Here is a 24,832-nt window from a genome sequence, read left to right as displayed (position 1 = left end):
TCCAAAAGGCACGATGAATTCTCTATCATGTGACCTCTCAGTGTTGTATACATGAGCCTGTGTAACAGAGAAAAAGTACAAACCTGCCCATCTCCACGCTCTGACTCAGAACAGCAAGCGACCAGCCACCAGTCCAGGCCCCACACTCTGGGCAGTGACAGGCATTGGGTGATACAGTTGGAACGCATCAACGGAGCCCTTTACAAAGCAGCCTCAGGGATGGGTCTGCAGAACTGTCTGCCCCAGGCTGGGACTAGCCCATATACAAAACAAGTAGTGGCTCTGTTTTGGTGTCCAACAAGAAACTATTTTCCTTTTCAGCTGTGATTCCGCAATTATCACAGAGAGCAAAATGGGCTGTCGCAGATTAACAGTTCACTTCAGTATAGGAGTTGGAGGTCATGTTGTAGTTGTACAGGACCTTGGTTAGGGCCCTTTTGGAATACTGCGTTCAGTTCTGGTCTCCCTGCTGTAGGAAGGATGTTGTGAAACTTGAAAGTGTTCAGAGGGATCTGGGTCAAATGCTGACAAAAGGGAGTTGATTAATTTCGGATATCTGGTCAGCATGGAGGAGTTGGACTGAAGGGTCTGTTTCCATGCTGTCCATCTCTGAGACGCGATGACCTCATACTCATTACATCTTGTTCTGAATCACTGGGGTCGCTGGTGGTTAAGCCTCATTGTTCCCAGTGTCATTAGGAACATTAACAATTTCAAGGAGTATTCCCCAGTTTCAAGGGGAATACTCCTTGAAATTGTTAATGTTCCTAATGACACTGGGAACAATGAGGCTTAACCACCAGCGACCCCAGTGATTTCTGATAAAAACAGCCCCAATTTCTGATAGAAATCACAGACCAGGTTTCTGCATTGAACCAGAATCAATATTTATTACAAGAAATTAGTCTCTAACTTCAGGTAACCATAATGTGGAGGAGCCGTGTTGGACTGGGGTGGGCCAAGTTAGAAACCACACAACACTTGGTTATAGTCCAACAGGTTTATTTGGAAACACTAGCTTACTTCCCAATAAGCCTTTTGGACTATAACCTGGTTCCACCGGCATATAATTACTAACTTCTAATCCCCTTCGAAACTCCCCTGTCACACACATGCACCCACAGACAAATGAGAGGGTAAAACAGATTGATCACAGGAAAGACTGGAAAGACAGCTCAATAGTGTTCATTCCCAGATTCTGTTGTCAAAATGATCTCATAGACTCACAGAGTCATAGACATGTCCAGCATGGAAACAGATCCTTCGGTCCAACCTGTCCATGCCGACCAGATATCCCAACCCAATCTGGTCCCACCTTACAGCACCCAGCCCATCTCCCTCCAAATCAATCCTATTCATATACCCATCCAAATGCCTCTTAAATGTTGTAATTGAACCAGCCTCCGCCACTTCCTCTGGCAGCTCATTCCATACACATATCACCCTCTGTGTGAAAAAATTGCCCCTTAGGTCTCTTTCATATCTTTCCCCTCTCACCCTAAACCTATGCCTTTTATTTCTGGACTCACCCACCCCAGGGAAAAGACTTTGCCTATTTATCCTAGCTCTGCCCATCTTGATTTTGTAAACGTCTACAAGGTCACCCTCAGCCTCCGACATTCCAGGGAAAACAGCCCCAAGCCTGTTCAGCCTCTCCCTACAGCTCAAAACCTCCAAACCTGGCAACATCCTTGTAAATCTTTTCTGAACCCTTTCAAGTTTCACAACATCTTTCCGATAGGAAGGAGACCAGAATTGCATGCAATATTCCAACAGTGGCCTAACCAATGTCCTGTACAGCCACAACATGACCTCCCAATTCCTGTACTCAATACTCTGACCAATAAAGGAAAGCATACCAAACGCCTTCTTCACTATCCTATTTACCTGTGACTTCACTTTCAAAGAGCTATGAACCTGCAGACCAAGGTCTCTTTGATCAGCAACCCTCCCTAGAACCTTATCATTAAGTGTATAAGTCTTCCTGCTGGCCAACACATTGCAGTACTCCTTACTCTGAATGCTTGCAGAGGCAGCAGATGGCTGGTACCACATAAAAAATGCCTCTGACTTATCAGTTACAAGCCACAGCTTACTATTGATGCAGGAAAGATAAGACCATAAGACATGGAGCAGAAATTAGGCCATTCAGCCCATCGAGTCTGCTCCACCATTCAGTCATGTCTGATAAAGTTCTCAATCCCATTCTCCCCATAACCCTTGATCCCCATGATACTCAAACTGCTTTTCATCAGATGCTTTGACTGCAGTGAACAGAGAGACCACTCCTGAGCTGAGTAAGTACTGTACTCCCCTCTTTCTCTTTGAAATTTGTTCCCAGCTTCAGGCTTTCCAGAGACCTGAGAACCAATCACTCAGTTGTTGCCAGGCAGAACAGTCTCTGTGTGGGAGAAGGGAATACCATTTTGCCAATTGACCACTTCCTTACAGAAAATATGTTTGGCTCTAGCGAAAGAGGGCCTACCCACAATGCCACTGGTACCTCAAATTAGCTACACTCAGGAACTAACAGTAAAAGAGCCAATACCTGAGCCATTACCTAATTGGAGGAATATGTTATCTAAACAACGCGCCAATGGGATTCTCGACTTCAGAATGGCACTGCACCTCCAGAATCCACAAAGGCTCTCTCTGTCTCCCCAGGAGCCTAGCCGACACAATGCCCCCACAGACTAAATGGCACCAGGGTATTCCATATGGATGACCACTGTCCTATGGAACTATTGTCAACAGGATGCTACCCCTTACTGTTTCAATGCCTTTAGATTAGCTAACCTCCTGTGGGCATTGTTTACCTGACAGATACTGCTGGACACACAGCATTGATTCAACAATCTCAAACTATCAACTGTAATCAGAACGGTATTGTCCTGTAATTAACTTTATTTTTATTTCAAAAATATACTTTATTCATAAAATAATTTGATGGTCTGCACAATTGGTCATGCCATAGATACGTAAATATTTGCACACAGAGATCAGAATTTATCATTTTTATACAGGTCTGTACATTTTTCAATCATATGCCCATATAATTCGCTTGAGGCGTCAGCAGAGCCCAAATGACTGCATGGGCCCCCTGTTCTTCTTTAGGCAGGCAGACTTTACACAGTGGTCTTTCCCCACCACGCCTTGGCGGCAGCTGCCCCAAGCTTCAGAGCGTCCCTCAACACGTAGTCCTGGACCATGGAATGTGCCAGTCTGCAACACTCAGTCGGGGTCAACTCCTTCAGCTGGAAGATCAGCAGGTTTCAGACCACCCAGAGAGCGTCCTTCACCGAGTTGATGATCCTCCAGGCACAGTTGATGTTCGTCTCGGTGTGCGTCCCGGGAAACAGACCGTAGAGCACGGAGTCCCGCATCACGGCGCTGCTTGGGATGAACCTCGACAAACACCTCTGCATTCCTCTCCAGACTTCCTCTGCGTCGGCACATTCCAGAAGGAGGTGTGTGACAGTCTGGTCCCCCCCGCAGCCGCTTCGAGGGCAGCGTGTGGTGCGGCTGAGAGTCCGGGCGTGCATAAAGGATCTCACAGGCAGAGCCCTTCTCACCACCAGCCAAGCCATGTCTTGGTGCTTGTTGGAAAGTTCTGGCGATGAGGCATTCTGCCAAATGGCTTTGACAGTCTGCTCAGGGAACCGCTCGATAGGATCCGCCCTCTCCTTTTCCCGAAGGGTCTCAAGGACACTACGTGCTGACCACTTCCTGATGGACTTGTAGTCAAAGGTGTTTTTCTTCATAAACTTCTCCACGAAGGACAGGTGATATGGAACGGTCCAACTACTCGGAGCGTTCCGCGGCAGCGAGGCCAGGACCATCCTTCGCAACACCGGGGACAGGTAGAACCTCAGTACGTAGTGACACTTGGTGTTTGCGTACCGGGGATCCACGCACAGCTTGATGCAGCCACACACAAAGGTGGCCATCAGGGGGAGGGTGGCATTGGGTGTATTTTTTCCCCCGTTGCCCAGATCTTTATACAGTGAGTCCCTTCGGACCCGGTCCATCTTTGACCTCCATATAAACTGGAAGATGGCCCGGGTGACTGCAGCGGCACAGGTTCTGGGAATAGGCCAGACCTGTGCCACATATAATAGCAATGACAGTGCCTCACACCTGATGACCAGGTTTTTTCCCACGATGGAGAGCGACCGTAGCTTCCATCTGCCCAGTTTCTACCTCCCTTTGCTGATACACTCCTCCCAAGACTTGGCGCACTCCCCAGCCCCCCCCGAACCAAATACCCAGCACCTTCAGGTGGTCGGTCCTGACGGAGAAGGGGATCGAGGATTGGTCGGCCCAGTTCCTGAAGAGCATGGCCTTGCTCTTGCCTCGGTTTACCTTGGCCCCCGAGGCCCGTTCGAACTGGTCACAAATGCACATGAGTCTGCGCACGGACAGCGGATCCGAGCAGAAAATGGTGATGTCATCCATGTAAAGGGAGGCCTTAACCTGCAGACCCCCGCTGCCAGGAATAGTCACCCCTCTCAGGCTCGCATCCTTCCTGATGGACTCGGCAAATGGCTCTATGCAGCACACAAACAAGGCAGGAGAGAGAGGGCAGCCATGCCTGACTCCAGATCTGACTGGGAAGCTATCTGATTCCCACCCATTGATTGAGACTGCACTGACAATGTTGGTGTAGAGCAGTCTGATCCAATTGCAGATTCCCTCCCCAAAGCCCATTTTGGAGAGAACATCTCTCATATACCTGTGTGATATCCTGTCAAAGGCTTTCTCCTGGTCCAGGCTGATCAGGCAGGTGTCCAACCCTCTGTCCTGCACGTAGGCGATCGTATCCCTGAGGAGTGCGAGACTCTCAGCGATCTTCCTGCCCGGCACAGCACAGGATTGGTCAGGGTGAATCACTGACCCCAGAGCAGACCTGACCCGGTTGGCGATTACCTCTGACAGAATTTTGTAATCTGCATTCAACAGTGAGATTGGTCTCCAATTTTTGAGTTCCTCCCTCTCCACCTTCCGCTTGTAGACGAGGGTGATGATGCCTTTCCTCATGGATTCACTCATGGTACCTGCCCGAAGCATACTGACATACACCTCTGGCAGGTCCTGGCCAATCAAGTCCCACAGAGCGGAATAGAGCTTGACCGGTAAGCCGTCACTTCCGGGAGTTTTATTCTTTTCGAAGGACTCGAGGGCCTTGGTCAGCTCGTCCAGAGATAGCGGCTGGTCCAGCCTCTCCCGTGTTCTGTTGTCTAAGACCTCCGTGATAGAGGACAGGAACGACTGGGGGCGGTGTCTTGTTTATAGGCTCTGCCTGGGTCGATACCTGCATGGAGGACACTGTCACCCTGCTTCACTGCCTGGCTCAGGATGGCCACACAGTCTCAGTTGAGAAGATGTTACTGTTTCAGGCAATGGTCCATTACTTGGGATTTGAATTCTCACTGTAGGAGAGCGCTGGCTCCTGATCTCCTCACTGCCAGTATCCACCTCCCTCCCCCTGCTACACACACTGAACTGTTGTCCTACTTGGGGATGGTGAATCACTGTAACCATTGGATACCTGATCACTGTGAAATCGATGTACCTCTCCGTGAGGCATTCTGGCTGTAATGGTGGGAAAGGCCAGCCCCATCGTGTTGGATTATCCATGCACAGTATCTGTTCCACATTCAGTGGTTAGCACTGTTGCCTTACAGTACCAGACACCAGGGTTCAATTCTGGCCTCAGGCGACTGACTGTGTGGAGTTTGCACATTCTCCCTGTGTCTGTGTGGGGTTCCTCCCACAATCCCAACATGTGCAGGTTAGGGGAATTGGCCCATGCTAAATTGTCTGTAGTGTGAGGTGAAGGGGGAAATGTAGGGGAATGGGTCTGGGTGGGTTGCGGGTCGGTGTGGATGTGTTGGGCCGAAGGGCCTGTTTCCACCCTGTATTTTCCCCACTCTCATCTCCCACAGTGACACGCCCCAGCGTTAGCCCCAGCTGCTCCCTGCTGCTGAGGATTCCCTGACAGAGGAACATGACTGTCTGCATGTTGTCCGCTCGCCCTGATCTCTCTGAGACCACCCCCCCCGACACCCAGATATGGGTCTAGTTCACAGACAGATGGTCTCTCCAACCCCCTGACCATCAGAGAGCAGCCGGCTCTGCAATATACCCGCCCTTTGGGATCCCCGAGGCTGCCGCGCTGCCGACTGCAGCATCCGCACAAACAGCTGAACTGCTCCCTCTGCCGGCAGCTTGGATTCTGGCCACTGGCCCCCGCGGCGCTTTCCGGGTGGGCCATGGGCTGGGCTCCCTCTGGAGGCACAGGGCCGCTATTACAGGGGCGTCTGGGAAACCCAGGCAGCGAGGCCGACTCCTGAGCAACCTTTTCCAGGCTGTCCTCCTGCCCTCTGCCATTGCAGTTATCATGTGCACCGTCCACACTCCTGCCGACGGTCCTGACACCCACAGAAATGCTGTCACTGGGCAAGCTTCTGTTAACCCGATGATGTGTGGTTCACAGACACCAAAACTAAAGGGAGCTCCTGTGCTCCCCGAGCTGATGGAAGGAATTTGCGCTGCACGCCTTCTCACTGTCTCGGTCCGGACGCGATGTGACTAGAGCTTGCCCTCTGCCTGGCCATTACTCTATAGTTAACAGCGATATATCACAAATAAACATGTCAATATTCAAGGCTCGTGTGCGCAAATCATTCCGAGAGTTTTTCTCCAACAGCTTTGATTGGTTTCACAGGTGGGTGAAACATTGAGGGCCGAAGGGCCTGTACTGTGCCTTAATGTTCTCTGCTCTACGTATGTAAATATAGTCTTGTGTGAATAAGAAATGTTTTTGGTTTGTTTTTGGATCCAGTGCTTGTTTGTTTTCCCCAAGTGATACAGAATAGAACGGCTTCAGTGCCTTCATTTATATGGTTAGAGTCATAGAGATGTACAGCATGGAAACAGACCCTTCGGTCCAACCCGTCCATGCCGACCAGATATCCCAACCCAATCTAGTCCCACCTGCCAGCACCCGGCCCATAACCCTCCAAACCCTTCCTATTCATAGACCCATCTAAATGCCTTTTAAATGTTGCAATTGTACCAGCCTCCACCACAGTCTCTGGCAGCTCATTCCACACACTCTGTGGGAAAAACATTGTCCCTTAGGTCTCTTTTATATCTTTCCCCTCTCACCCTAAACCTATGCCCTCTACTTCTGGACTCCCCGACCCCAGGGAAGAGACTTTGTCTATTTATCCTATCCATGCCTCTCATAATTTTATAAACCTCTATAAGGTCACCCCTCAGCCTCTTACACTCCATGGAAAATAGCTCCAGCCTGTTCAGCCTCTCTGTAGCTCAAACCCTCCAACTCTGGCAACATCCTTGTAAATCTTTTCTGAACCCTTTCAAGTTTCATGACATCTTTGCGATAGGAAGGAGACCAGAATTGCACACAATATTCCAACAGTGGCCTAACCAATGCCCTGTATATAATACTTTTTATCGAGATATTATATGTATATTATGAATAGAGTTTATGTTTGAAAACTTAAAAGCATTCTCATCTGCACATTTGGTCACCTCCTCGGCGTGACTTCCCTCTGACAAAGCCATTAGAACTATCCCTGATCAAACCTTGCCTCTCCCAGTGGTGAGAAATTCTCTCCTGCAGAATTGGCTGCAATGGTTCCCTTCCAAAGATGTTCACCTCACTGGCTGATAGTGTCATGGTCCATCTCTACTACTTCTCTTGTCAAGTGGAACCACCTCAGCTATTGGTGACTGGGTGATCACTCAGCAGAATATCTTTGTTCAGTCTGCAAGTGTCACTCTGACAGTCTGCAAGTGTAATTCTACCCCACGCTCTCACACTGCCATACCTGTCAGTGCACTGTTCATGTGAAGTTCAAGTTCAGATCAAGGATCAGCTCCTCATCTTCCAATCAGAAACCAATCATTTGGAATCAAAATTCAGTGCAACAGTCTCAGTCTATAAGCTCTGCTTCCTGAATCCTCTGTGTGGGGCTGGAATGACCAAATGATTCACTCTACACCCAGGAGTCCACTTCCAGCAACAAAGAGTTTATTGAAATTACCCCAAGGGGAGGAAACCCTCTGAAAATCCAGAGAGCACTTCCCCGAACAAAGGAAACATATATTTTCACACCTTTGTTTCATACTGCCTTTAACATTTACAAACTAATCACATTTTAATTAATTGCGTACATTTCCAATGAAGCGAGTGATCTGACTGCATGGCGAGATGTGGACAGGATTGTGGTCAGCTTTTAGCCCTCCAAGGTCTCATGATGTTTCCCAGACTCTCTCATCTCCCTTAGTAGGGTTTTTCCCAATGGCCACTGTATTCAAATACATTCCTGCCCAGATATTTACCAGCTGCCCCGTGTTAAATGACAGTTCATTGGATAGTCACCTATTTTACATTCCTTATTACAGGAAACACAAAAGCATATTGCTTTTTTACAAATTGTTATAATGTCAGTTCCAACAAAGTTAGATGGTCACATCTTATGTTAGAATTCTTTAGCTAACAAGTTGTGAGCAGTTTCTTCCTCACCATGCTTACTAGACTCCATGTTTATTCGGCTTTACAGAAACTATTCTTGATGAACAAAGTTGAGAATCACACAACACCAGGTTGTAGTCTGACAGGTTTATTTAGAAGTAGTGGCTTTCAGAGTGCTCCTCCTTCATCAGGTAGCTGTGGAGCAGAATCATAAGAAACAGAAATTATAGCAAAATATCTGTGTCATGCAAATAAAACGATAGGTTGAACAAATCTGGATTGCTGTTAAGTCTTTCATCTTTTAGAATGGGCTGCAGGTTTCGGGCCACATCATATTCTTGATGGAGCAACACCACCACCTACTGGCTTACATGGGGGCTCCACGGGCTTGTTCTTCTCCTGCATTACCGGCTATGGGCAATTGGTGGTGCTATTGTCCGTTTCCAAACCCACACCGTGGATTGACTGAACTTTTTTCAAGCCATTGCATTGTCATCGTTGATTTTGAAGTTATCTCTCGAAATGCAATTTGTCAAATAAGGAACTTCCCTAATCTACAGGCATAACCCTGAACTTCCAGTCACATGGTTTTAATTGCCCCAACCTCACTTCAACTTCTCTGTTCTACACTTTTCCGATGAATACTTACAATAGCTTGAGAGACAGCAACACCCCATCTTTCGATTTACAACCTTCCAGACTCAACATCAAATTCAACAATTTTACTGCCAAATTGCTGACACCATTGTTTTTGGGTGATGTGTTTTGGCGATGTTTCTGTGATTCCTATCAACATGCCATGGAAATGCACCTTTACATGTCCCACTGCTATTTCCTTCTGTCTTGCTCTCACCATCACTTTGCCATTTCGCCTTCCGCCCTCTGCCCTGTCTTCCTTCTGCATTGCCTCCTGTTCTTATCGCTCCACCGCATTTTTTCCTGCGGCTCCACAAACATAGAATCTGCAACATCTTTGGCCTTTTCCCAGTTCTGGCTAAAGTTCACAGGCCTGAAACGCTAAGTTTAGTTCTTTCTCCGCAGATGCTGAGTATTTACAGCGCGTTTGTTTGTTTATTTCAGTTTTCCAGCGTGCACAATGTTTTGATTTTGTGCCAGTGCCATCCATTGGATGTGATCGACGCTGAATGAATGCCGCAGTTCCGTTTGTCGCCAGGAGGTGGCAGACCTGTACCATCAGCGTCACCTGCGGGATAATTTTTTGTTTGCAGTACCACACACGGCCAGCAGGTGGAAATATTGCACCAATAATTCACCGACTGGGACAAAATTGTTGAAGTACATTCAATGTGACAGAAGGCAGAGAGGGGGAAACTGTCTAGAAATACTTCCCCTTAAAATTCAATGGTGTTACCGTCCCTGAATCCGCCAGGACCAACATCCTTGGGGTTACCATTGCCCAGAAACACCACTGGACTCAGCACATAAACACAGTGGCTACAAGAACAGGTCAGAGACTCGGAATACTGCGGTGAGTAACTCACCTCCTGACTCTCCAAAACCTGTCCATTACCTACAAGGCACAAGCCAGGAGTGTGATGGAGTATTCCCCTCTTACCTGGATGGGTGCAGCTCCAACAACACTCAAGGAGCTTGACACCATGTGGGACAACTGACACCACATCCACTCCCTCCACCATCAATGCTCAGGAGCAGCGTGTGTACCATCGACAAGATACTCTGCAGAAATTCCCCAAAGATCCTCAGACAGCACCTTCCAAACCCACGGCCACTTCCATCAGGAAGGAGATGGGGAGCAGATATACAGTATATACATATACAAGCCATTCACCATCCTGATTTGGAAGTATATCACTGTTCCATCACTGTCACTGGGGGAACATTCTGGAATTCCCACCCTCAGGGCACTCACCCATTTGGATGATGTTTTGATCTCTCTGCCCTTTCTCCTTCTGCCCATAAATTCTGTTTCCTGTGCTTCCCTCTCACTTCACCTGACCAAGGGCTGATGCTCCAAACACCAGTGATTCCGAATGAACCGATTGGACTCTAACCTGGTGTCATGGGAATTCTGACAATAACCTGGGACACACCTGGTCTATCATTAACCTGGGTCAGTAACCTGGGTCACCCCTGGTCTATCACTAACCTGGGTCAGTAACCTGGGACACACCCGGTCTATCACTAACCTGGCTCAGTAACCTGGGACACACCCGGTCTATCATTAACCTGGGTCAGTAACCTGGGACACACCCGGTCTATCACTAACCTGGGTCAGTAACATGGGACACACCCGGTCTATCGCTAACCTGGGTCAGTAACCTGGAACACATCAGGTCTATCATTAACTTGGGTCAGTAACCTGGTACACACCAGTCTATCACTAACCTGGCTCAGTAACCTGGGACACACCCAGTCTATTACTAGTTGAAAAATGTGGTGCTGGAAAAACACAGCAGGCCAGGCAACATCCGAGGAGCAGGAGAATCGAAGTTTCGGGCATAAGCCCTCCTTCGGGAAAGCACCACATTTTTCATGTCTGGTCTCCAGCATCTGCAGTCCTCACTTTCTCCAGTCTATCACTAACCTGGTTCAGTAACCTAGGGCCCACCCAGTCTAATACTAACCTGGATCAGTAACCTGGAACACACCAGGCCTATCACTAACCTGGATCAGTAACCTGGGATACACCCGGTCTATCACTAACTGGGATCAGTAAACTGGGACACACCCGGTCTATCACTAACCTGGGTCAGTAACCTGGGACACACTCGGTCTATCACTAACCTGGATCAGTAACCTGGGACACACCCGGTCTATCACTAACCTGGGTCAGTAACCTGGGACACACTCGGTCTATCACTAACTGGGATCAGTAAACTGGGATATGCCTGGTCTATCACTAACCTAGCTCAGTAACCTGGGACACACCTGGTCTATCACTAACCTGGGTCAGTAACCTGGGACACACCTGGTCTATCACTAACCTGAGTCAGTAACCTGGGACACACTCGGTCTATCACTAACTGGGATCAGTAACCTGGGACACACCCGGTCTATCACTAACCTGAGTCAGTAACCTGGGACACACCCGGTCTATCACTAACCTGGGTCAGTAGCCTGGGACACACCCCGGTCTATCACTAACCTGAGTTAGTAACCTGGGACACACCCCGGTCTATCACTAACCTGAGTCAGTAACCTGGGACACACTCGGTCTATCACTAACCTGGGTCAGTAAACTGGGATATACCTGGTCTATCACTAACCTGGGTCAGTAACCTGGGACACACCCGGTCTATCACTAACCTGGTCCTTTTGTTTGAATTCATTCCCTGGATGTAGCGATCATTGGTTGGCCAACATTTATTGCCTGCCCCTGGTTGCCTTTGAGCAGGTGATGGTGAGCTGCTTTCTTGAACCGATGTAGTCCACATGCTGTCCATTTACCCACAATGCCATTCGGGAGGCAGTTCCAGGATTTGACACAGTGAAGGATCGGCAATATCTTTCCAAGTCAGGAGAGCGAGTGGCTTGGAGGGGAACTTGCAGCTGGTGATGCTCTCAAGTATCTATTGCCCTTGTCCTTCTTGGTGGAAGTGGCTGTGGGTTTGGAATGCACTGTCGAAGGAGGTTTGGTGAATTTCTGCAGTGCATCATGTCGATAGTTCAAACTGCTGCTAGTTAGCAGGGGATGGTGGAGGGAGTGAGTGCACTGCTTCCTCCTGGATGGTGTCAAGCTCCTTGAGTGTTGTTGGAGCTGCACCCATCCAGGCAAGAGGGGAGTATTCCAGCACACTCCTGACTTGTGCCGTGTAGATAGTGAACAGGCTTTGGGATGTTAGGAAGTGAGTTACTCGCCTCAGTACTCCTGGCCTCTGACCTGCAGGTGGCAAGTCCAGTTCAGTTTCTGATCAATGGTAACCCCAAGGATGTTGACAGTGGGGGATTCAGTGACGGTAACACCATTACATTTTGAGAGGGGGTGATCAGATTGTCCTCTATTGCCTGGCATTTGTGGGGTGCACACGTTACCACTTGTCAGCCCAGGCCTGGATATCATCCACCCCTTTGTTCCATTTGAATGTGGACTGTTTCAGTATCTGAGGACTGACGAACAGTAATGAACATTGTGTCATCATCAGTGACCATCACATTTCTAATATGATGGAGAGAAGGTCAGAGGAAGATGGTTGGGCCTTGGACAGTCCCTCGAGGAACTCCTACAGAGATGACCTGAAGCTGAGATGACTGACCTCTAACAGCCCCAACCATCTTCCTCTGAGCCAGGTATGACTCGAACCAGTGGAGAGTTTTTCCCAGTACCCATTAATTCCAGTTTTCCCAGGGCTCCCTGGTGCATCAATCATCGGAATGCAGCCTCGATGTTCAAGGACGGTCACTCTCACCTCACCTCACCTTTTGGATTTCAGCTTTTTTGTCCATGTTTGGCCCAAGGCTGTATAAGGTCAGGAGCTGAGTGGCCCTGGTGGAACCTAAACTGGGTATTGCTGAGCAGCTGCTGCTTGTTGTCATTGTTGATAACACCTTCTGTTACTTCACTGGTGATTGAGAGGAGACTGATGGGGAGAGGGCGTAATTGGCCAGGTTGGATTTCTCCCGCTTTTCTGTACAGGAGATACCGCGGCAATTTTCCATGTTTTGGGGTAAATGCCAGTAGTTCTGGAACACAGGTCTTCAGCACAATTACCAAAATGTTGTCAGGACTGATAGCCTTTGGAGTATCCAGGGCTTCCAACTGTTCCTTGCCATTGCATGGAATGAATTGAATTGACTGAAGTTTGATATCTGTGATGCTGGGGACTACTGGAGGAGATGTTGTGGTATTATCATCAGACTGTAATAATACCAAAGACCATATAATGCTCTGGGGACCTCAGTTTGAATCCAACTGTGGCAAAGGTAGAAGTTGAAATCAATAAAAAAAATTGACATTATGTGTATAATGATGACTCTGAAACCATTGTCGATTGTCAGAAAACCCCATTTCATTGATTAATTCCCTTCAGAGAAGGAAACGAGCTGTTCCTGCCACCAAGTGACTCCATTTCCACTCCATTTACACTCCATTCACAATGTGGGTGACTTTCAACTGCCCACCAGGCAATTCAGATCAATGTTGTGGTTCTGTTCGCCGAGCTGGGAATTTGTGTTGCAGACGTTTCGTCCCCTGTCCAGGTAACATCCTCAGTGCTTGGGAGCCTCCTGTGAAGCGCTTCTGTGATCTTTCCTCCGGCATTTATAGTGGTTTGAATCTGCCGCTTGCAGTTGTCAGTTCCAGCTGTCCGTTGCAGTGGTCGGTATATTGGATCCAGGTTGATGTGCTTATTGACTGAATCTGTGGATGAGTGCCATGCCTCTAGGAATTCCCTGGCTGTTCTCTGTTTGGCTTGTCCTATAATAGTAGTGTTGTCCCAGTCAAATTCATGTTGCTTGCCATCCGCGTGTGTGGCTACTAAGGATAGCTGGTCGTGTCGTTTCGTGGCTAGTTGATGTTCGTGGATGCGGACCGTTAGCTGTCTTCCTGTTTGTCCCATGTAGTGTTTTGTGCAGTCCTTGCATGGGATCAGTCCTTGCATTCAGATCAATGCCAGGCCAGCCCATCTCACTTGCAGTTTGTGGTTTATATAATTGATTGAGACTTGAATGTCGAACAGTTGATCAGTTTGGTCACAGACAATACAAAGATTGGTGGGGTAGTAAACAGTGAGGAGGATAGCTTTAGGTTACAGGAGGGTACAGATGGGCTGGTCAGTGGCAAGTGGAATTCAATCCAGATGAATGTGTTGTACCTGGGAAGGATAAACAAGACAAGGGAACACGTGATGAACAGTAGGACCCCAGGAAACAGCAAGGATCAGAGGGAGCCTGATGTCCCTGTACACTGGTCCCATAATGTGTCAGCATAGATAGATCGTGATTAAGAAGGCATATGGGATACCAGACTTTATTAGCCAAGGCACAGAGTTTCAGAACTAGAAAAGTAAACTGGATCTATTTCAAAAGTTGGGTTTATTTATAATCATTCACAGGAAGACGACATTGCTGACTAGGCCAGCGGTTATTGACCATTCGTAATTGTCCAGTGGTCATTTAGAGTCAGCCACATTGCTGTGGGTCAGGAGTCACATGTAGGCCAGACCAGGTATGGAGAGCAGTTTCCCTCCCTAAAGGACATCAGGGAATCACAGGTTCGATCACAGCAGTTCTGGAACCCACATTCCCCTGGAGAGGCTGCAAGCGAGATTTACCAGAATGTTATCGGGTCGAGAGAGTTTTAGTTATGAAGACAGACTGGACAGATTGAATTTGTTTTGTTTGGAGTGGATGAGCAGGAGATGATTGAGATATATAAAATGTTGAGGGGCATCAATAGGGTAGACAGACAGAAACATTTCCCATTGTAGGGATCAATAACCAGGCATGGGGGTGGGAGGTTTAGAAAAGATGTGAAGAAAGATGTTTTCACTGAGATGGTGAGGGGAATCTGAAACTCACTGCCTGAAATGGCAGATAGAAACACTCATAACGATGACCAACTATATAGACGTGCACTTGTGATGTCAAGGCAGACAAGGCTCAGGGTCAAGTGCTGGTAATGGGATTAGAATAGGTAGTTGGTTGTATCCGTTGCTCCTGATGTGGTCTCCTCTACATTGGGGAGACTGGACGCCTCCTAGCAGAGCGCTTTAGGAAACATCTCTGGGACACCCGCACCAATCAACCACACCGCCCCATGGCCCAACATTTCAACTCCCCCTCCCACTCTGCCGAGGACATGGAGGTCCTGGGCCTCCTTCACTGCCGCTCCCTCACCACCAGACGCCTGGAGGAAGAATGCCTCATCTTCCGCCTCAGAACACTTCAACCCCAGGGCATCAATGTGGACTTCAACAGTTTCCTCATTTCCCCTTCCCCCACCTCACCCTAGTTCCAAACTTCCAGCTCAGCACTGTCCCCATGACTTGTCCTACCTGCCTATCTCCTTTTCCACCTATCCACTCCACCCTCTCCTCCCTGACCTATCACCTTCATCCCCTCCCCCACTCACCTATTGTACTCTATGCTACTTTCACCCCACCCCCACCCTCCTCTAGCTTATCTTTCCACGCTTCAGGCTCACTGCCCTTATTCCTGATGAAGGGCTTTTACCCAAAACATCAATTCCGCTGCTCCTTGGATGCTGCCTGAACTGCTGTGCTCTTCCAGCACCACTAATCCAGAATATGGTTTCCAGTATCTGCAGTCATTGTTTTTTACCTGTGTGAGTCTGAGTGATGGGGCCGAGTCAGGTAACATTTAATGTGATCAAGAGCTTCAGTTACAGCATTGCAAAAAGGCACACAAAAAGTTTCAGAATGTCTGAACATATACAGTTTAAGCAGAGAGTGTGCAGGACCCCCCTCCCCCACCAATTACAATTTGTCAATGATGCTGAGTTATCCCTCTGTAATTGGCTCTCTGTACAGCATCTTACACAGTTCAAGCTTACCTCAGTGTAAGAGATGGACAGGTTTGTAGTCCAACCCGAGTCCGTCATGATGTTTACCCAGCCTTTCTACTTGAGGTATTTCACAATGGATACTGTATTCCAGTGACTCTGCTGACGCCTCAGCTAAAAATGTAATCGTACAGACCTGTAAATAGGAATGATTACAAATGGAATGTTTACATATGTATGGCATGTCCAGTTGAACAGATCATCAAAGTATTTTATGAATAAAGTATATTTTTGAAATAAAAAAATACTGTACTCCAGTGACATCTCCCAGCTGCACCATGTTAACTGCCAATTTACTGGATACTTGCTTATCACATCAGGAAGCTTTCACATTTCTCATCACAGGAAATACAAACGAATATCAATTTTTGGTTTGTCCCAACAAAGTTATGTAGTTATACCTAATGTTAGAATTCTTCAGCTGACAAGTTCTGTCTTAAGGTATTCATTCAGTGCACATTCCATTGTCTGCTGATCTCTGTATTCATTCCTGTCGTGATGGGGGGAGGGGGGCTGCTTTTACTGTGTGAAACCGGTTTGAATCTTTTTCTCTAATTCTTTTAGTGTTTTTTTAATATATATGTAGATTCACAATTACTTCAGAATCTATATTCATGATTATCTGAAGAATCTGAACTAAAACCTACTCTTAATATTGTAACAGATTGATTAAATAATTCAAGAGAAACAGCTAATTAGTGTGAAATGTTCTTATCTAAGGAAGCAACTGCAGCTGCATCTTCTCTCTCAGTCAGTAACTTTGATTATACAGAGTTACTATTGTCCTCCATGTGAAGGCTACGTGAAGCAAACATTTTCCTAAGTGCTGTAACTACTGTCAGCCATGTCCTGCTGCATTAACCCCGAACGCTCTCGGTCAGATCCACCGACGTCAAGCCGGTGTTCTTCTCTGACCACTGCCTCCTGCTGGCCGACTGTCACCTACAGGACGAGCAGCGGGCTGGTAAGGGAACGTGGAAGCTGAACACAAAGCTGTTGACCCCGGGAAACATTGAGGAGCTCAAGAGGGACTACGCAGGATGGAGAACCGTGAAGCCCCTCTTTGAGTCCCCAGCGGACTGGTGGGAAACAGTAAAAGGGAACATCAAGAGGTTCTTCATCCTCAAAGGTGTTCAGGAGGCGAGAGAGGGGTGGGGAAAACTGTCCCAGCTCCAGGAAAGTATGCAGAACCTGTTCCTGCTGCAGACGATAGGGGTGGATGTCACGGAGGACCTCAAGGAGGTGAAGGGCCAGCAAGCCTCGCTCTTTGCCTCGGAGGGCTCCAAGATAATCTTCCGGTCCAGGGTCTGCTCGGTGGAGCAGGACGAGACATGCTCACGTTTCTTCTTCCAGAAGGTGCACAAAGAGAGCTCTGTGCTCAGCAGCCTGAAGGAAGAAGATGGATCGCTAACGTCATCTCAGGCTGACGTCATGAGGATCAGTAAATCCTTCTATGCCAGTCTGTATGACGCAAAGCCGCCCGACAGCGCGGCCTCCCAGTCATTCCTGTCCTCTATCACGGAGGTCTTAGACGACAGAACATGGGAGAGGCTGGACCAGCCGCTATCTCTGGACGAGCTGACCAAGGCCCTCGAGTCCTTCAAAAAGAATAAAACTCCCGGAAGCGACGGCTTACCGGTCGAGCTCTATTCCGCTCTGTGGGACTTGATTGGCCAGGACCTGCTGGAGGTGTATGTCAGTATGCTTTGGGCAGGTACCATGAGTGAATCCATGAGGAAAGGCATCATCACCCTCATCTACAAGCGGAAGGGGGAGAGGGAGGAACTCAAAAATTGGAGACCAATCTCACTGTTGAATGCAGATTACAAAATTCTGTCAAAGGTAATCGCCAACCGGGTCAGGTCTGCTCTGGGGTCGGTGATTCACCCTGACCAAACCTGTGCTGTGCCGGGCAGGAAGATCGCTGAGAGTCTCACACTCCTCAGGGATACGATCGCCTACGTGCAGGACAGAGGGTTGGACACCTGCCTGATCAGCCTGGACCAGGAGAAAGCCTTTGACAGGATATCACACAGGTATGTGAGAGATGTTCTCTCCAAAATGGGCTTTGGGGAGGGAATCTGCAATTGGATCAGACTGCTCAACACCAACATTGTCAGTGCAGTCTCAATCAACGGGTGGGAATCAGATAGCTTCCCAGTCAGATCTGGAGTCAGGCAGGGCTGCCCCCTCTCTCCTGCCTTATTTGTGTGCTGCATAGAGCCATTTGCCGAGTCCATCAGGAAGGTTGCGAGCCTGAGAGGGGTGACTATTCCTGGCAGCGGGGGCCTGCAGGTTAAGGCCTCCCTGTACATGGATGACGTCGCCGTTTTCTGCTCGGATCCGCTGTCCGTGTGCAGAATCATGTACATTTGTGACCAGTTCGAACGGGCCTCGGGGGCCAAGGTAAGCCGAGGCAAGAGCGAGGCCATGCTCTTCGGGAACTAGGCCGACCAATCCTCGATTCCCTTCACCATCAGGACCGACCACCTGAAGGTGCTGGGTATTTGGTTTGTAGGGGCTGGGGCGTGCGCCAAGTCTTGGGAGGAGCGTATCAGCAAAGTGAGGCAGAAACTGGGCAGATGGAAGCTACAGTCGCTCTGCATCGCGGGAAAAAACCTGGTCATCAGGTGTGAGGCACTGTCATTGCTGTTATACGTGGCACAGGTCTGGCCTATTCCCAGAACCTGTGCCGCTGCAGTCACCCGGGCTGTCTTCCAGTTTATATGGCGGTCAAAGATGGACCGGGTCCGATGGGATTCACTGTATAAAGATCTGGGCAACGGGGGAAAAAATACACCCAATGCCACCCTCACCCTGATGGCCACCTTTGTGTGTGGCTGCATCAAGCTGTGTGTGGATCCCCGGTACGCAAACACCAAGTGTCACTACGTACTGAGGTTCTACCTGTCCCCGGTGTTGCGAAGGATGGGCCTGGCCTCGCTGCCGCGGAACGCTCCGAGTAGTTGGACCGTTCCGTATCACCTGTCCTTCATGGAGAAGTTTATGAAGAAAACACCTTTGACCACAAGTCCATCAGGAAGTGGTCAGCACGTAGTGTCCTTGAGACCCTTCGGGAAAAGGAGAGGGCGGATCCTATCGAGCGGTTCCCTGAGCAGACTGTCAAAGCCATTTGGCAGAATGCCTCATCGCCAGAACTTTCCAACAAGCACCAAGACATGGCTTGGCTGGTGGTGAGAAGGGCTCTGCCTGTGAGATCCTTTATGCACGCCCGGACTCTCAGCCGCACCGCCCGCTGCCCTCGAAGTGGCTGCGGGGGGGACGAGACTGTCACACACCTCCTTCTGGAATGTGCCAACGCATAAGACGTCTGGAGAGGAATGCAGTGGTGTTTGTCGAGGTTCGTCCCGAGCAGCGCCGTGACGTGGGACTCCGAGCTCTACGGCCTGTTCCCCGGGACGCACACGGAGACGGACATCAACTGTGCCTGGAGGATCATCAACTCGGTGAAGGACGCTCTCTGGGTGGTTCGAAACCTGCTGATCTTCCAGCTGAAGGAGTTGACCCCGACTGAGTGTTGCAGACTTGCACATTCCAAGGTCCAGGACTACGTATTGAGGGACGCGCTGAAGCTTGGGGCAGCTGCCGCCAAGGCGCGGTGGGGAAAGACCACCGTGTAACATCTGCCTGCTTCATGAAGAACAGGGGGCCTGCGCAGTCATTTGGGCTCTGCTGACGCCTCAGCTGATTAGATGGGCATATGATGGAAAAATGTACAGACCTGTATAAAAATGATAAATTCTGATCTCTGTATGTACATGTTTACATATGTATGGCATTACCAACTGTACAGACCATCCAATTATTTTATGAATAAAGTACATTTTTGAAATAAAAAAAAATTTACCATGGGCAGTCGGCAGCCATTTTGTGCCACTCAGTGATGGGAGCCCTCCCACCAGACAATGTCACACAACTTGCTTTTTCCTGTTATGTGAGCATCTCTGTTTCTTCAATGCTGGCTCTGTGCAGTAACATCTTGCAGGTACCCTGCAGCATATCACAGTATAGAAAAATGTTGCAGGAGGCTGGAAATCTGAAATTTAAACAGAAAATGTTGGAAATTCAAAGCTGGCCAGGCAGCATCCGTTGAGAGATAAACAGAGTCAATCAAGGTTTGTGTAAAGATTTGTAGCTCGGGTGCCAGTTGCCATGCCCGAAACGTCGATTTCGAAGCTCCTTGGATGCTGCCTGAAATGCTGTGCTCTTCTAGCACCACCAATCCAGAATCTGGTTTCCAGCATCTGCAGTCATTGTTTTTACCCCGTGGTTATGGGTGTGTTCACCGAGCTGGGAAGTTGATTTGTAGATGGTTTGTCCCGGTCTAGGTGATACCTTCAGTGCTGTGGAGCCTCCTGTGAAGTGCTGCTCTGCTGTGTCCTCAGGAATTTATTTAGTTCCGTTCCTGCTGCATCCAGTTGCCAGTTCTGATTGTTCGTTTTAGTGGCTGGTACATTGGGTCTGGGTCACTGTGTTTGTGGATGGAGTCAGTGGATGAGTGTCTTGCCTCTAGAAATTCTCTGGCTGTCCTCTGTTTAGCTTGTCCTATGATCGTTGTGGTGTCCCAGTTGAATTTGTGGTCCCTGTCATCGGTGTGTGGGGCTATCAGGGACAGCTGGTTGTGGTGTTTAGTGGTTAGTTGGTGTTCGTGGATGCTGATTGCTAGCTGTCTGCCTGTTTGTCCTGTACAGTGTTTCATACAGTCTTTGCATGGAATCGTACCCAAGGGTCTGTCATGTTGTCTTCTCTGCTGTTGGTTAGTCATTTTGTTTTGGAGTGCCGTTCTCTTTCTGTGTGTCGCAAAAGAACTCCAACAAAAATGGAACCATCTTCTCAACGGATCCAAACACTCCATACAATCATCACAGGGATTCCTAGACAACGTCAAGAACATAAACAGAGATAAGGATGAAGCAACGGTCTCATTTGATGGAACAACACTGTTCACTTCAATTGACAAAACTCCAGCCAGAGAGACAATAGCCAACCTCCAGGACAAACAGAACAGGCGACACGACAGGGAACCTCCCAACAAGGACTGCAGAGTCACACTACCAGACCTGTGCTTGAGGACACACTTCCCATTTAACAACCAAATACAGAACAATCTCCGTTATCTGGACGTCAATTATCCAAATTATCCAAAGATCTTGAGGTCCCATAAAAATGGCATGAGGCAACTCAGCATTGCCGGATAACAGAGGAATGTTCAGATAATCAGCAATCATAAATTACTGCTTGCATACGATCAGATCAGTTACCCGACACATACTCCTCGCCCGTCTTGTTGAGATAATCGAGGTTATTCTGGATGTGAGCAGATCAACGGGACACCTGTGGGCTCACCCATCTTTGGGCTCAGAGCACAAACAAGTGATGCAAAGAGTAGAGCAAACAGCTCTCCTATAAATCTGAACCAATCTCTGAATCAGATAAGTGGATGACATTTTTGTATTTATTAAGAGAACAGAGATTGAGAACACACACTGCATTATCCATACCATGCTCACAGGGATCAAGTTTACATTCCTGGATGTGACGGTAGAAAGAACACAGAGCGGTGAATGTACCACAACAGTGTACAGAAAGGCCACACACATGGACCACGTCCTGAACTACTACAGCAACCACCCAAACACACACAAGGGAAGCTGCATGAGGCCCCTGTTCAAAAGGGCTACAACACACTGCAGCTCTCCCGGCCGACGAAGGGAAGAAGAAGAACACCTTTTCACCAAGGACGGATATCCCTGCAACTTCATCCGCAGATGCCTAACAGACAAGCAACGTGACCAGGATATACAAAGAACAAAGAAGATTACGGCACAGGAACAGGCCCTTCAGCCTTCCAAGCCTGTCCGAACCAGATCCTCCATCTAAACTGCCGCCTATTTTTGAAGCATCTGTATCCCTCTACTCCTTGCCCATTCATGTATCTGTCTCGATACATCTTAAATGACGCTCTAATGCCTGCCCCTACCAGCTCTGCTGACAATGTCCCCACCACCCTCTGTGTAAAGAACTTTCAAATTATATCTCCCCTCAACGTTTCCCCTCTCACTTTGAACTCATGACCCTTAGTAATTGAGTCCCCGACTCTGGGAAAAAGCTTCTTACTGTCCACCCTGGGAAAAATCAATCTTTAATAATTTTGTAGACCTCAATCAGGTTCTCCCTCAACCTCTGTCTTTCTCATGAAAATAATCCTAATCTACTCAACCTCTCTTCATAGCTCATGCCCTTCATACCAGGCAACATCCTGCTGACCCTCCTGTGCACCGTCTCCAAAGCATCCACATCCTTTTGGTAATGTGGTGATCAGAACTGCACAGAGCATTCCAAATGTGGCTGAACCAAAGACTTCTATAACTGTAACATGATCTGCCAACCCTTGTACTCAATACCCCGTCCAATGAAAGAAAGCATTCTGGACCACTCTACTGATCTGCATTGTCACCTTCAGGGAACAATTGGGCTTGAACACCCAGATCTCTCTGTACATCAATATCCTCAGGACCTTTCCTCCTACAGTATAGTTCACTCTTGAATTGGACCTTCCAAAATGCATCACTTCGCATTTGCTCGGATTGAACTCCACCTGCCATTTCTCTGCCCAACTTCCCAATCTATCTATATTCTGCTGCATTCTCTGACAGTGCCCTTCTTCTACTCCACCAATCTTAGTGGCATCTGCAAACTTGTTAATCAGGTCACCTATACCTTCCTCCAAATCATTTATACATATTACAAACAATTGTGGTCCTAGCACGGATCCCTGTGGCACACCACTTGTCACAGGTCTACATTTTGAGAAACTCCCTTCCACTGCTACTCTCTGTCTCCTGTTGCCCAGCCAGTTCTCTATCCATCTAGCTAGTACACCCTGGACTCCATGTGACTTCACCTTCTCCATCAGTCTACCATGGGGAAGCTTAGCAAATGCTTTGCTGAAGCCCATGTATATGACATCTACAGCCCTTCCCTAATCAATCAAATTTGTCAATTCCTCAAAGAATTCTATTAGGTTTGTAAGACATGACCTTCCCTGCACAAAATAATGTTGCCTATCACTGATAAGCCCATTTTTCTTTCAAATGGGAATAGATCCAGTCCCTCAGAATCTTCTCTGGCAGCTTCCCTACAACTGACGTCAGGCTCACCAGTCTATAATTGCCTGGATTATCCCTGTTACCATTCTTAAACAAGGGGAAAACACTAGCAATTCTCCAGTCTTCCGGGCCTCACCGGTGTTTAAGGATGCTGCAAAGATATCTGTTAAGGCTCCAGCTATTTCCTCTCTCACTTTCCTCAGTAACCTGGGATAGATCCCATCTAGACATGGGGACTTGTCTACCTTAATGCCTTTTAGAATACCCAACATGCCCTTCTTTCTTATGCCAACTTGACCTAGAGTTATCAAAGATCTATCCCTAACCTCAACATCTGTCGTGTCCCTTTCCTTGGTGAATACCGATGGAAAGTACTCGTTAAGAATCTCACCTATTTTCTTTGACTCCAAGCATAACTTTCCTCCTTTGTCTTTGAGTGAGCCAACCCTTTCTCTAGTTACCCTCTTGCTCCTTACATATGAATAAAAGGCTTTGGGATTTTCCTTAATCCTGTTTCCTTAACATGCCACAACCCAGCACACTAACCACTCGACTTCATGTAAAAAATATCTTGGAACTGACAGCCAGATGTCTCTGATCACTAGGATCCATGACAGTCCACAAACTGACAGGCACGCTCAGACACCTCACCAGGACAAAAGACCCTATACCCATTGTGTGCAAGACTAAGGTCATTTACAAGATTCCATGCAAAGACTGCATGAAACACCATATAGAAGAAACAGGCACACAACGAGCAATCTGCATCCACGAACACCAACTAACTGCTAAACACCATGACCAGCTGTCCCTAGTAGCCATATACACTGATTACAGGGACCACAAATTCGACTAAGTCAATACGACGATCATAGGACAAACTAAACAGAGGACAGCCAGAGACTCCGAGAGGCATGGCACCCACTACAGATGCCATCAACAAACACATTGACCTAGACCAGTATGCCAGCCAATATCTGCAACACATAATAAGAAAGGCAAATGGAATACTGGCATTTATTGCAAAGAAGTGTTGTTACAATCATATAAGGTGTTGCTGAGACCACACCTGGAGAATGATGTCCAGTTGTGGTCTCCTTACCTAAGGGAGGATGTGGTGACATTGCAGGCAGTTCAGACGAGGTTCACCAGGCTGTTCCAGGGATGAAAGGGTTATTGTACGAGAAGCAATTGTATAGCTTGGGTCTGGACTCACTGGAGACAAGAAGAATGAAGAAGGATCTGATTGAGGAATATAAAATGCTCAAGGGGATTGATAAGGTCGATGTCAAACAGACGTTCCCCTTGTGGGACAGTCTCGAACAATAGATGATAGATGTACAGAGAGAGGAGGTCGGTTCAAAACTGAGATGAGAATTACCTACCCCTTTCAGAGGGTTGTGAATCTGTGGAACTCACTGACCCAGAGCGGGGCAGAACCAATCAACAAATTCAGGACAGAAATGGCTACGTTTCTGATGGAAAGCAGGATAATGGGGGATGGGAGCAGGCAGGAAGGTGGAGGTGAGACCAGGATAAGATCAGCCATGATCATGTTAAATGGTGGAGTGGACTCAAAGGGCTGACTTGCCCACTCTCCCTCTGAACTCCCATGTTACTAGAATTAACTGGGAATGTGTTTGAAAGCAGCATATCAAGTGTAGCACTGGAATCTATTACTTGTTGTCATTAAAA

This window comes from Chiloscyllium plagiosum, unplaced genomic scaffold (genome assembly GCF_037043375.1).
Source record: "Chiloscyllium plagiosum isolate Xiang-an unplaced genomic scaffold, Cpla_swu_hap1 HiC_scaffold_35, whole genome shotgun sequence".
Taxonomy (NCBI): domain Eukaryota; kingdom Metazoa; phylum Chordata; class Chondrichthyes; order Orectolobiformes; family Hemiscylliidae; genus Chiloscyllium; species Chiloscyllium plagiosum.
This window is presented reverse-complemented; position numbering follows the sequence as displayed.